Source organism: Mus musculus, chromosome 6 (genome assembly GCF_000001635.26).
Source record: "Mus musculus strain C57BL/6J chromosome 6, GRCm38.p6 C57BL/6J".
Taxonomy (NCBI): domain Eukaryota; kingdom Metazoa; phylum Chordata; class Mammalia; order Rodentia; family Muridae; genus Mus; species Mus musculus.
The window spans coordinates 139,549,089-139,558,520 of record NC_000072.6 but is presented as its reverse complement, the minus strand read 5'-3'; the positions used below and the strand labels follow the sequence as shown (position 1 = coordinate 139,558,520).

The following is a 9,432-nucleotide window of genomic DNA, read 5'->3' as shown; positions in this document are numbered from 1 at the left end:
GAAATTCCAATTAAGAGACTATGTTTGACAAAACCTGGAAATTTTTAAGATGAGGAGACAGGTTAGCATATTAAATTGACAGATGACAATAATCACTTTCTAGGTTCCTATTTACTGATATATTGTATTCAATATTGCCTTTGGTTTAATAACAGATATTGATTTGTGTGTAATTAATAGCTGTGTATTTTAATATAACTACTATTGTCTTAATAGTGATTTCAAACACAAGAAGAAACCAATTTTACCTTTGCAATAAGGATAAACACATTCTCCCATTGTGCTGGTTTCAAAACTCTTTGAAGGTATTTCCTTTACTGCTTTAATCAGCTGTGTTTATCTATTGTTATGTGTCTCTACATTCACTTCCCGTTAAATTTATTGTTAGCAAATGTGCCTTAATAATCTTTATAAATCAAGGAGCCAACACAGGAGATTTACAGTGCATATTTGTTTAAGGAGAAATTGAAGGAATCCTGAACCAATCATAGAGGAATTATTTCTGAGGGTGTTAGAGCAATTCAGTGTGTGTGTGTGTGTGTTGCCTGTGTGTATAGGTGTTCACATGTGTATATGGTTGGTCATATCTGGCTCATGTGACACCAGAAGCCAGAGTCTGGTGTCTCCTCCACTGATGCTCACATTGTGACAGGGTCTTTCACATGTCATTTTATCAACCTGTCTTGAAACCCACCATAGGCTGAGATTCAGAAACATGACACCATGCTTGGCTTTTTACAGGGGTGCTGGGATTCCAAATTCAGATCTATGTGGCTGCTATGTGAGCACCTAACTCAGTGAACTGTCACTGAACTCCCAGGGCTCATTGTTATTACATGTTTGTTTGTTGTGTAACAATTACCTCTTAACCAAAACACTCCACCGTGTAGAAAGGCTTATGAAGACTCAGGAAATAAACAACTCACAAGTTCCAGACAGTACCTGAAACTCAGAAAATTCATAGTTATCTGTCTCAAAGCTATCTAAACAGTAATGGATTTGGGAGAGGACACTGTCCCAGTGTGTGAGTTACCTGAAAGGCTCTAGACAGCTCAACTGCCTATGAGTCACGGAGAGAGCTCCTGGAAGCAGGATTCCTGAGGAATTAGCTGTATTTTGTGGGATGATTACTGCTGCTGTTGATTTCACGTCATCTATGTTGCTGTAAGTAACCCCTCATCAGTCCATCAGTACTCATTTTTAGTTAAGCTAGTGAAATTATCTATTTGGTTTGTGTCAGCTCCTAATCTAGCCTAATCTATTCTTTTCTATATCTTCTAGGAAAAAGATCTCTCTCTCTCTCTCTCTCTCTCTCTCTCTCTCTCTCTCTCTCTCTCTCTCTCTCTCACACACACACACACACACACACACACACACACACAATCAATTCAGTACCTAAAAGTGTACCAACTATTGTGAACAAAATTTGACACTAGCTTCCTCTGTCTCTCCATCTCTTTGTTTCTGTCTCTCTGTATCTTACACACATTTCCAGACATGCAAGTGGTCACACAACAACAACAACAACAACAACACACACACACCATGCACACATGGTGCACATACACATGGACAATTGCATACATGCATGAATGCTGGCATATGTAATCATACACACCACCCACACCCACACACACATGCATGCACACACATCCACATGTACATACACACATGTGCACACACACTAGTGGAATGGGGCTAGATGGAGAAGAGGAAAGCATTAGAATGAGTTACTGAGAATAAAAGAGTGCAGTTGAATAACATGTTTTTGCATATATGCATGAAAAGATCATCATTAAGCCTATTATTATGAATAATTACTGTGTGCTAATACAAGTACAGAAAAGTGTCAGAGTCTTTCTGGAGGGTGGGTAATAAGGAAAGCTGGTCAGAAAATTCCCATTACTACACTAACAGTATCCTTAACAACTGAGCACATCTTATAGCATAATAAAATTATTCCATTGGATACGTTGAGAATGAGACAAGAAGAAAAAAGTGTTTTCTAACAAGATTTCATAAAACTAGTGCTTTTGGGGCCATTTGGAAACCCCTATTTAGAAGAAGCAAGAAACATAACATCTGTTTTGCAAAGCATCAACCTTAGTAAGTGCTCCATGATTCCTCCCATCTCCCTCCGACAAGTCGGGCTCATCATTCTCAGAACTTTTACTGATTCCATATGTTATTTAAAAACCTCAATATGGAATTAAGGATGAAAGCAAGGATGCTTTGAACATGAAATTTGCGTATAAGATCTATTTGAAAGTAGCAGGTGATGTAAGGATGATTAGAGGGATATGCAAATCCGAGGAGACTTGCATCCTGCTATTCACTGAATGTTCCTTGACAATATTGTAATCATTTCTTGCCATCTATTTTGTTAGTTTCTAAAAGCCAGAGCGTAATTTGTACAATTAAATAAAATCTTGATGTTTTTCAATCAAGAAAACCAAAACACTCAAGACAATGTGGATGAGACCGTGAAAGGAAAGCAAATAGCTTATAATGCAGCCACTTCATTCCTGATCCTAACACAGCTCTGAATTTCAATTAATGATGCCCTTCAAATGCCTCATGCTTTGATAATTAGTTTGGACCTGTGTCAAATTCATTTATGCGAGGAATCAGCTCTTAAAGATAAAAAGAATACACACATCAATTTAGAGTTATGCTTTCAACTTCTGAAATTTTTTTCTTTCATTTTGAAAATTTTCAGATGCTGAGAGAGGCTGAAGGAACATCTGTCTCCTTATCACAGGACCATCAGCTGGGAACATTCCACACACCTGCCCCTTCCCTTTCTCCAGGATGCAGCAGGCATCAAGACACCTCAGGCTTGCTTCATGCATTTTCTAAGACCCAGGGCGTTTTCCTACTCAATCACAACGCTCGCACATAAAGTAATCAGCATTGATTAGAAGTCATGGCACAATACAAAATGTTTCCTCAGTGCAGCAGCAACATGGTTCGTGGAAAGGATGTTTTATTCACTTCCTTTAAGAATCACCATCTGATTTATCTCTGATTGTATCCCATCGGTTCCCCAAAGTCAGAACAAAGGATGTTAATGTTGTCCCTCTCACTGTATTAAGGCTCATCTTCTATTAAGAAGCTGAATGGAAGGGGGAACAGGGCACGTGTGTGTCACACTCTAAAGTCCTAGGAAAGCAGCAAATATTTCCACCTTTGCTTGCCAAGCCAAGTGTCGGCCCTTATAGATTCAAGTCAGACGAGAGAGAACTTTCTCCCAGGGAGCTGTTGATTTTTTATACTGAAGTTATTGCTAGATATTTTTTATTCTAAAATATTTCCCAAAGGGAACACAGTTTGCAGTTTCTCTCATCTTGGTACTGTGGTAGATACTAATACTTGACATTCTAGAAAGTTCTGGGAGTTCTTCTTAGTCACCATGGCTGAAAGAAGCATTGTTTGAAGTGCCCATTATTCAGGAAAAAAATGATGACATTGCGTTTCACTTTCCCTATTTTAAGATGAACAAGTGTTCTCTTTGCAATCTTTTGCATACAGTTTGAAGAACTTAGGTGCACTGTGGGTTTTTGGTTTTAGTTATCACAGTTTAAAGTTGCCATGAACAGAAGTGCTGTTGTACCTGTTTATAGTTCTCTACTTCATGGTACTTAACTTTTATTTAACGTTAATCCACCATGCATACCAGGGGTGTTTTACTTACTTCATAATGCCATTTTACTCCTATAGGACACCATCTGATATCTCATAAGAAAATACGGTTGCTCATGATGCCATTTTAATATTAGTTTTTAAAAATATTTTGCTATGTGTAGGGTGGTAGGTATAGCACTGCATGAGTGTGGAAGTCAGAACACAATTGTGGGAGTTGGTTCTGTCCTTCTCCCATGTAGGACCCTGGATCAAACTCAAGTCACAAGACACAGCAGCTCTCACCTTTCCTTGTTGAAGCATCTGAGCAGAACACAGGTATCTGGGGAGATACCTCAATCAGGTAAATACCCGACTTGCATGGGACCTCAGTTCTATCACCAGGACTCCACATAAAAGGCCAGGTATGGCAGTGTGTTATGTAATCCTCGTGCTACGGTCGTGTGTGAGAGCATCAGAGACCTTATGTATGCTACTCTGTTATGCTAAATATTCTAAATCCTGTGGATTTTATACTATGAGCCCATATAGTTTGGCTTAGATTTGGATACAAATAATGGGAGGGTTCATCAATGTATTTGAAACCATTGTATCAGAAAGTGGGAAGGTTCTCTTTTTCTGCTTCTTTGAATGAGCCTCACCATAGTGCTGGCAAGGCCTGTGTTCCTCAGTGGCTGTGCCTGTAGGCTGCATAGAACCCTTTCCTCCTAATGCTTCAATAATTGTTCTCAGTAACCCAACCCCTTCCCCAGTGTCTCTAGGCAGGAAGTGATAACTCTACCTACTGTTTCTTCTTGCTGTATGCTCATTGTTCCTCAGTAGTTTTGTTAGACATGTTCTACAATCTATCAATAGCTGATCCATTAAATATTACTCTTAGAAATACTTTAGAATAAGTCAATAAGACTTTTTAAAATAAACCTCCCAGTAAAACACTAAGGTGCTAGTTATTGGAGGGCGTGCCCAGAAGAAACTGTGTATATGTACATTTTGAAGAGAGTTAACTGCCCGGAAGTGGTGGTACAAGCTTGCCATCTAAGCACCCAGGAGGCACAAGGCCAGAATCTGAGATCAAGTTTTGAACCATAGAGAATTCCAGAATAGATTGGACGGCATACCTGGTCTCAAAGGGCAGACTAGGGAGAGGGGAAGAGGGAAAGTTGGGGAGAAAGATATATAGAAAGAAGAAGAGAAAATAAGACTGATAATACTTATTTAATGGTTGTAATTCTTGTCAGATAATGTTTGGATGATAGCTTCTTCAGTCAAAACTTCTGATTAAAATATTGGTAATTAAAAAGGAAACCTAGATGTAAATTAGTTATTCTTAATACAAACGTAACAGTGAATTGATCCAGAGGCTGTTTTTCTTTACCTTATGCTGTTCCCCAGTAACCACACAGAAGAAATAAGATTTATTCAAAACTGCATCTCAATAGCTAAGCAGTTAGCTGATCTACCTTTCCCTTCTATGCTAATCTGGTTAACTCCCAGCACCATCCCATGATACTTGCATATCTTATTGATCCGACTCTTCAGACCCTTTCTTCATGGCCCCAATTCCTCCTTCCTGCTGCTGATCAGCCCACTCCTCCTCTCCCTCTCTTTTTCCTCTGCTGGTAGTCATCCCAACCTATTCTCTATTTGACCCAGCCATTCGGTGACCAGCATTTATTGAAAAGGCAGAGAATAAATGATCAGTACTGTTCACAGTCTTGAGACCTGAGATTCTTGGTATAAGCATTACAATGCAGTGTCTGGATTGCAGAGAAATCAGCATTTGAATAACCCCAAGGCAAACTTAGCATAGCATATAAAATATGCCTACTCCCAAATGTATTTAGTTCTCACCCACAGATCATGTCTGCTGAGATTCAGGTTATTAACTTTGCTTTTGGCACTCCTAATAGAAAGTGACCCTCCTACATGAGACACATCCAGTGACAAGTTGGAGTGATGGCATTGCTCTGCTCAGTACTTGCTCTCATTTCAGCCAGCCCAGTCCCATGAATGCTGGAGTGCTCCATGCGTGGTCTCGGATGTTATCTGGGGGATTCGTGGAGAAACATGTTCTAGCTGGAGAAACTAGGGGAACAGGGCTTTATCTTGAAAGTTGTCTCTCCTCCCTTTTCTGGCCTCTGCTTCATGTCTTCTGTAAGAGAAGACCCACCTTTTCAACACAGCCTTGCTACCATAATTTATACACTTACATTGCTTTGGGACCAAAGAAATGGCATAAATTAACATAGATGGGAATCATGGATCCCATGAGAAAAATAAATTCTATCTCCTTGACTTTGGTTCTGTGACTCTAGTTACAGGTGATCAGACACTATCTTTTGGCCTCTGTGGTCACTGGGCATGCATGTATTGCACAGATACATATAATCAGGGAAAAAATAGTCAGACACATAATAAACACGCAAACAAATCTTTAAAATATTTTGAAGACAATGCCATGACATTGGGGAGTAAAAAAAAATCAATAAATATTGCAAAACAAAATAGAAAGAAAATAAGCATATTAAAATATGTGGCATCATTCTTAACCATAATTAATTTATGTTCTCAATTAAGGTAAGTTGAGATTTTATAAGTTGAGAATCTTTAGCAAGCAACTTAAGGGGACAAGAAAATGCAGCTTAAAGAAAGTATAGAGTATGCATAATCTAGGTAAAATTAGAAATTAATAAAATATAAAATAGTAAAGCCAGCATGCTATAGGAAAAACATTAAGGACAAAATAAAATTAAGGGAGCAACAGAATTAAGGAAATTGTATAAATTATTCCTAATAAAGGAGTCTTGTCCACAATATGCAAATAAAATATAAAACCAATTAAAATCTCTTCATTTGATATTTTACCTAGGAGTAGCATTGTCCAAAATGCCTGTAAAAAGTTGCCTTTCAAAAGCTGCAACTAAAAACCTTGAAAATCCACTTATACACAGTGACTAGAGGAACTTTCATTCCAAGATAGAAGTAAAATATAAAACACTAATTCACTAATCCACCGATCCTGGCCAAACTCATAACAACAGGAATCCATGCTTACTGTTGGCAGTAATGTAAGGCCCTATGGTGATTTGTATGACAATTTTACAGCACTTATAAAACTGAAAATTCTTATGAGATGAACAATCAACTACCACGCTAAATTTTTTACTTTGAATGAAATCATATTCACTTAAAACCCAGGTGGTTTTCTTTCTTTTATTTTTATTCAAAACTGCCTCCAAGTAGCCAATAGATGGAAAACCATGATACCTGTGAAACAAAAACGAAATGAGTTAGCATGCTACACACAGACACACAGACACACAGACACATCCAGGGTGTGCACGTGCTAAAGGGCAGAAGGTGATCTTGAACCATTCACCCAGGCTCCAGCTATGTGCAGATTCTGCAAGAGAAAAAAAATCATGCTATGAGCTGGGGCTAGCGCCTTGACAGACACTTACCTCTGTACATGCACAGTGACACACTTGATGGTTACCAGAAATCCATGGATGCAGGAAGAGAAGAAGACCAAGCATAGTGGCTTTCTATCTTTAAAATGATAGAAACACTACTATTTTGTACAATAACATAACAGTGGATACAAGATATTCATTTGTCAAAAGTCGTAGAACTTTGTAACATGGAGTAAATCTTAATATAATTATGACGTGGTTTATCATAGTTTATTAAGGTTAGGTCACGAATTTTTAAAGTACCACACCTATGGAAACTGTCAGAAGAAAACTTCTGTCTTGTAAGTTACCTATGAATCTAAAATATATAACAGTCTAAATGTTTTCAAAGGAAAACTCTTCTGAAATGTGTTTGTTGATCTTTTAGCTACTTGAATAATACACATGATTGTGTTTTTACTACTGTGATTTTATTTTGATGTGTAAATGTATTTATTTGGCAGACAATGTGTTTGGTGTTTTGGCTGTTTTGATTCTGTAAGTAAATCTGCAATTGTGAAACTCTAAGTCCAAAAGTCCAGCCCTCCACCTTGCTGTCACACCCACATCTTACTGACAACATAAAATTAGGCTCAAGGTTCTGCTGTTAGGGAAGGTTTCAGAAATATTTATTTTACTTAGGATTGGAGGAGTAATTCCCACAAAATTTCTCTGTATTGTTCTCTTTATCATTCATTTCTTTCAATCATGAATGATGCTTACCTATTATCCTGACAATATACAATTAAACATCGCAGGGGATTGCATGCATATGTTTCTGTGTTATGTTTGTGACTCTAACACAATGCGAGGTTCAACATTGTTTTTCTTTCCATTTTTCTTAAAAAGTACCCAATGAGCACCAAAATTGTATTTCAGGTGATAGTTATTTCTAGTTTTTTTTCTCTTCATCTCCTCCAATGTTGTTATTTTTGATGGCAAGTGAAGAATAAAGCAGAGATACTTTCTATGGTAATCAAGCTGAGAAAGGACTGGAGAAGTATTGCCCTTGTGCTGAGAGCTATGAATTCCCTCTTTGGCACTTTGAATCTTGCCAGCTGCTCTATTAGTGAGATCGTTTGCATAGAGAAAATTTACTGTCTTAACCATGCTAGTAGAGTTTGCCTGTAACATCTTATCTGACTCTTAAAGAATTCTGTGCATCACTAATATATTGTCTCTATTATATCGACCAAACAGTTGTCTCCTGGGACAGTGAATAAGGAGAAAAACAAAATAGGCAATTTTCTTTTTATTAAGTTAAAAAACAGCAAAAGACTTTAATTGGCATTTCTGCAATAAAATATACTTATGGTAAGAAAGTATATGAAGAGTTGTTCAGCGTTAAGTAATCATGGGTAAGACATGACCAAAGAGTCATCCTGAGATGAGAAGTAAACTTGCCCACCCCTTCAATGCATGTCTCCCCAATTCACTCTTGGTTTTACTGTAATGTTTTTGGTTAGTTCTCTGAGAATTGTATACTTGAATATAATGTATTTTGTTTAAATTCACCCTCAAACTCCTCCAATATCAATACCTACTTGTCTACCCCTAACTTTATGCCCCTTTGTCCTTTAATTGCCTGTATAGGAATCCAGGAATTTGTGCTATGCATATACTCTTGTGTATAGTGATATGCTATAAAGTGTGGTCAATCTACCAGGGCCCACGTTCCGAAAGAAAGTAACCCTCCTTTCCCCAGAAGCCATCAGCTGTCAACATGCCAGCATTAGAGTGAGGGCCTGAGAGCCCCTCACCCCTCCATGTTGGAATGTTGACTGACTTGACCTTGTGGAGACCCATATATCCTTTTCATTTATTCATGTTTTAATAATTCATTTCTTTAGATGGATTCAAATTTCTTATCCATATTATTTTATTCTTTCTCTTTTTCTCTCCTGTGTATGTTTGAGAGAGAGAGAGAGAGAGAGAGAGAGAGAGAGAGAGAGAGAGAGAGAGAATTCTTAAACATTTTAAATATCATATATTTCTTCCATGGCTTCTTATAGAAAGTTCACTATAACTATTACCATTTCTCCTTAGTAGATTTTACATTTTTTCTTTATTGCTCTTCAGTTTGAATATTATATGGTTATGTTTAGTGTTTTAGAATTCATCATATTTTATGGTCTTTGAATTTCCCAGATCTGGCTGGATATCTGCCATAAATCTTAGAAAACTCCCGAGCATTTAATACAAACATCTTTTTAAATTCTCTCTCCCCATCTTTCTCTCTCCTCTTTCAGCATTTAATTTACTAAGAATTATACATTTTATATAGTTTTACTCTTCTCTGCCATCTGATCTGCTCGCTCTTTTTTCTCCTTCACAGGGT

At 37.5% G+C, this 9,432-nt stretch overlaps 1 long non-coding RNA gene across 1 annotated transcript; it reads left to right on the top strand.

Annotated features, from left to right (window-relative positions):
- The first annotated feature begins 400 nt into the window (after positions 1–400).
- 4930404I20Rik lies at positions 401–2,923 on the top strand. The gene is made up of 2 exons (XR_378090.2): positions 401–1,164; positions 2,720–2,923. It is a non-coding gene; the product is annotated as an RIKEN cDNA 4930404I20 gene (long non-coding RNA).
- The last annotated feature ends 6,509 nt before the right edge of the window (positions 2,924–9,432 follow it).